Source organism: Balaenoptera acutorostrata, chromosome 6, assembly GCF_949987535.1.
Source record: "Balaenoptera acutorostrata chromosome 6, mBalAcu1.1, whole genome shotgun sequence".
NCBI classification, from domain to species: domain Eukaryota; kingdom Metazoa; phylum Chordata; class Mammalia; order Artiodactyla; family Balaenopteridae; genus Balaenoptera; species Balaenoptera acutorostrata.
Genome location: NC_080069.1, coordinates 13,264,981 through 13,270,358, shown reverse-complemented (window position 1 = coordinate 13,270,358; position 5,378 = coordinate 13,264,981). Strand labels below are relative to the sequence as shown.

Sequence of the window (5,378 nt, the reverse complement as noted above, 5' to 3'; positions counted from 1 at the left end):
AACCGAGGTGACACCCTTCACCCTTGCACACAGTGGGATTGGGTGAGAGAGTATGATGTCTGACTCCACTTTCAATGCTTTTCCAACGCCCCTGCTTTCCCCTCTAACACAATGCCTCTGCTCTGAGGGCACTGGCAGTTGGAATTTTGTAAGATGACAATCTAATCAATGACATTGTCTCCAGAGCCTCACTGCACTTAAAAAGTAGAGGCTGCCTGCATTAGAGACAGCATAGGCTGCTCTGTTAGTCCTTTCAATGGGTACAGGTTGTGCCACCAATTGACTTTCACAGACAAATACAGCTTGAAAGAAAGCATGCCCAGGATACCCTGTTGCCTAAGAGTCTGACTAGGATCTTGCAAAAAACAAGCCTCCGTTCTTTCTCCACTTTCTAAGGAGTAGTTGGCAACCTCCAGCATGTACACTTGGAAAGGAATCGAGTTGGATGTTCTACCTGCGTCCCCTGGATTCTCTGCCTTGAAGAGTCCCATCACCTTAGCCCAAAGCCCTTTGTTCTGTGCCCCGTCGTGTAGGGTTTGTTTTCATTACCTCCACACCGTCCCTGTATTTATCAGGATTGTTCGAGTTGCAGGTAATTGAAACTCAACTCAAAGCCGCTCTTTTCGTGCATTCACATACCAGGGAAGGGTACTAGGTTTGCTCACAGAATGTAAAGAACAGCTGCAGGGATCAGAGTCTGAGAAACTGGAACGGGAACATGGCCCTCCCAGAGACCTCGCCCTCTCTCCCTTCCCCCTCTCCTTGTCTTGCCTTCATCCTGCAGAAAGCTTTTCTCCACGTGGTGGCCAGAATTCCCCAACGCACATCCTCCTAGCTGAGCAAAACCCGAGGACCACTACCTTCTCCAGAACCTTTACGATAATCGAAGAGAAGGGCTCTCCTGTGTCTCAAAGATTGTTTTCGGAGGATTAAAGCACTGAGATCGGCCAGGTCTAGGTCACGTGTCCACGCCTGCAGCTGGTGTGTCAGGGAAGCAGGAGGCAGAGGCCGGCGGCCGCGACGCCCGCTGCGTGGTGCTGAGCGCCGAGCTGGCTGAGGCGCCGCTGGCCGACGTGGACACGCTGCTGGTCGACGGCGACGGCGCGCTCGGGCGCAGCGAGACTGCGGTGTCCTGCGCCGCCGAGCCTCCTGACGGCGCTGCAGGCGGGCGAGCGTGCGTCTCGGCTTCATCACCAGCAACAGCAGCGAGACCCGCGAGGCCTGCGCCGCGAAGCTGCGGCGCGTGGGCTTCGGCCGCCTTGCGGGCCTGGCACCAGCCGCGAGGTCCCCGGCCCGGCCTACTGCACCGCGCTCCACCCGCTCCGGCGCCGGGCCGGCGCGCCGGGACGAAGGCCTGCATGCTGGGCAGCGCGGCCCTGGGCTCGGAGCTGGAGGCCGAGGGCGTGGGGCCCGAGCCGCTGCAGGGTGAACCGCCCCGCTGCCTGGCTGTACGCGCCGCCCGAGCCCAAGGTGTGTGCCGTCGAGATGGGCTTCGACCAGCCCTTCAGCTCCATGAAGCTCCCCAAGGTCGTACGCTTCCTGCAGCAGCCCGGCCGCCTGCTCGTGAGCACCGACATGGACGACCGGCTCCCACTTGAGAACGGCCGCTTCCTCGCGGGTACCGGCTGTGCTGCCTCGTCCGAGCCGTGGAGACGCCGCCCAGCACCAAGCCCGGCCGCTTCTTCCGCCACTACGGGTCCCAGGAGTACGGCATCCACCGGGAGCGCACCGTCATGGTAGGTGGTCGCCTGGACACACACATCCTCCTGGGCGTCACTTGTGGTCTGAAGACCATCCTGACCCTCATCGGGAAGTCTCCACTCTAGGGGATGTGATTAAAGATTAAAAAAAAAAAAAAAAAAAAAGGAATGGGAAACGTGCTAAGAATAATAGTTACTGCAGTTCTCCTTAACCTTCCCTAAAGCTTAATTGGTTTGCTTAGAGCCCAACATAACAGTGGGCTCTTCTGACGAAGCCCAGAGTAATACAAATGCACATCAGAGAAAAGAAGTCTCTTTCTGATCATTTGGAATTTCATTTTTATATTGTTGTAAGAATATCATTTAGGTTCTTCTTTAATAGATAAGAAAACGGATTCACAGATAACTGAAGTGAATTGCCCAAGACAGATTGCCCAGTTGGTGAATAACTGGACAAAAAGCTCAAATCTCGAACACCCAGGTTTACTGGTTTTTCCTGTGTTAGCCTACCTTCAACAGATTTGTTATCAAACTCATCACTGGTTTTGATGGTGGGAAGTTCAAGCAATGAATGAAGGTCCTCCCTGATGGTCTTCAAATCCCATTGCTAGGGCAGCCTCTTCTCTTGCCTCCAGGTCAGTAGGCATATCTGCTCTTAGGGGTTAATGGAATAGGTGGGTCCAGTCAGCTGCAGACCTGGGACTCAAAGAATAAATCCAGGCCTCCTTGTCTTGGTCGTGTGGGCTTTCTGGAGCCTGTGTCACAGTATCTGATGAGAAGGAAAGGAAGAGAGAGATCAAAATTCAAACCCGGTCTGGGATTCCACTTCTACTCAAGACGTAGAAAACCACAAGAGAACACTGCTTCTGCCCTAACAATGGGAAAAAGCTGGGTAACCTCTAAAATCATAACTTTTTTTTTCAGCCCATGAGAGAGCTAAGGTCACAAGGCAACCCAAATGGAATTCCAGGGTAGGAAGGGTAGTAAGGCCCTTCCAGGAAGGAAGGGCACAGAGGAACTGCTGTGCTTTTTGCAGAGCATGGGAAGAAGAGGTAACGGCCAGAAGCAACTGCCATTTTAGCAAATCTTTAGAGGTCAAGTGTGGGCTGATGTTAATTGTTAGTTACTTGGCCATTGACAGTGTGTTGGGCACTGAGCAGAGGAGGGGCTTTTCCGAAGTGGTCAGCCTGATCTTGGCTCTCTTTCTTCTGGAGTACTGGAAGATGGGTGTATTGGTTATCTATTGCTGCATAACACATTATCCCTGTAAGCAGCTTAAAACATCAAACATTTATCATCTCGAAGTTTCTGTGAGTCAGGAATCCTGGTGCAGCTTAGCTGGGGACCTCTGACTCGGGGTCTCTCAGAAGGCTGCAGTGAATCTGTTGGTCATGGCTGTGGTCATCAAGGCTTGCCTGGGGAAGGGTCTGCGTCCAAGCTCGTGTCCATGGCTGTTGGCAGGGCTCGGGTCCCCACTGTCTGCTGCCAGAGGCACAAGTTCCTTGTCACATGGTCTCTATTCGGCAGTTCTCAACATGGCAGCTCACCTCCCTCAGAATGAGTGGGTAAACGAGAGAGCCAGAGCGGATGCCACAGGCTTTTTGTCATGTCATCTCAGAAGTGACATCCCATCATTTCTGCTGTATTCCGTTCATTAGGAGTGAGTCACTAGGGCCATTAAAACTCAAGGGGAGGAAACTGCACAAGGACGTGAATACCAGGAGGCGGGGATCATTGGTGGCCATCTTAGTGCCTGCCTACCACACAGGGGAAGACTATATTTAGGGACCCAAAGTTAACTGTTATACCCATAGGGTAGGAGGTAGTAAGTAAGTAAGTGTGAGGGGTATTATGTGCCAAGTTTTGCAAGTCCTGGAGCCTTGACAAGAAAGTTGGGGCCGGCAGGCAACAAAGATTTGAGACTCAGTTGGGTTAGGGTGGAAGGGCACCAAGTCTTAAGAATGATCAAAGAAGGAAGAAAACAAACACACGTGCCCAATGTTTTTGTTGTGTCATTAAATTCTTGAAACACAGCCATGCAAAAGGTATTAGCCCCATTTTACAGATGAAGAAATTAAGGCCCAGAGAGGTTAGCTCTCTTTCTCATGATTACACACGTATTGTGGTGATGGTTGCACAACTCTGTAAATATACTAAACGGTCATTGAATTGTATACTTAGACACATTCTAGGATGTGTAAATTATATTTCTATAAGGTTTTTTTTTTTTTTTTAAAAGACCACACAGGTAGTATGTGGTAGAATGGGAAATTTCAGACCTAATTGTTTTAGACTCTGTATTAGTTTGCTGGGGCTGCCATAACAAAATACCACAGACTGGGTATTAAACAATAGGTGTTTATCTTCTCACGGATGTGGAGGTTAGAAGTCTGAGATCAAGGTGTTGGCAGGTTTGGTTTCTTCTGAGGCCTCTCTCCTTGGCATGTAGATGGCTGCTTTCTCCTGTGGCTGTTTTAACACCGACTCTCCTCTGTCCATACGCATCCCTGGTGTCTCCTTGTGTGTCCAAATCCCCTCTTCTTAGAGAGTCACAGGTCCGATTGGATTAAGACCCACCTTAATCATCTCATTTTAATTTAATCACTCCTTTAGAGACTTTATCTCCAAATATGGTTATAGCCTAAGCTACTGGGTATTATGACTTCAACATGTAAATTTTGGGGAATATAATTCAGCCCATAACAGACTCCAAAGCTTATGTTCTTTTGTATACACTTTTTAGACAATAGAAGTCTACTGTTGTATTTGTTAATGAAATCTGCTGATAAATGTTATCCTGGCTTTATTAATATAATATTTGTTTTATTCGGGTAGAACAGTAATGGGAAAATTCTAATTCATACAGATAAGTATTTGCAAATGGTAACAGTTTAAAATGAGCTCATACTGCAGTCTCTAGATACTCTTCAAACAAATTGATTCAAAGCCCAAAAGAGGAATAGTTGGATTCTTTAAAAAAAAAAAAAAAAAAAGGTTGAATGACTACCAATATTTAACATCTGTTAATATCATTTATCACAAAGAGATGTTAAGTAAAAAGCATCCAAAATGTAGGATAAATGCTGAAACTGTTTGTAATGTGCTGTTATCACGTCTTGTCATCTCTTTACTGGTTACTATACAACTGACCACACACTGGGAAAGCTCATCCTCCCAGCAGATGTGCGTGAGCCCGGCCCGACTTGGCCTGAGCCGGCCAACGCATGCAAAAGGAACATTTGTGCACAATCGTACATGAGGAGATGCGCATGGGCCTAGGTTTTGTAAAAAGTCCAGACACACAAGTTAACTTATTGGTGTCCTGATGTGTTAACATTTAATATTGAGGCATTTGACAGTGTATTTTACTGTTTTTTTTAGGTAAAAGTAATTTTTAAAGATACTTGAATCAAACATTTGTGGGACCCCAGTGAAACCTAGCGTTCAGGTATGCAGTTTGAAACTACCTGAAATATATACTGAGGCTCTCACGCCTCCAGGGGACCCGTCGGTTTAGAAAGACACACCCCTGCCCCCTGGGCTTGTACCAGCTGTATCAGAGCATAAACTGGAGGATGGGAGACCCACTGAGGGAAAAACCAGGTATGTGTTTGAAACAAAAATTCCAGCACAATTTGAACTAAACACTTCATTCCGGGTTTAAAGGGTGACTTGAGA

At 48.2% G+C, this 5,378-nt stretch overlaps 1 pseudogene; it reads left to right on the top strand.

Annotated features, from left to right (window-relative positions):
• Positions 1–417: 417 nt before the first annotated feature.
• On the top strand, positions 418–1,826 carry LOC130708389 (glycerol-3-phosphate phosphatase-like; annotated as a pseudogene).
• Positions 1,827–5,378: the final 3,552 nt, after the last annotated feature.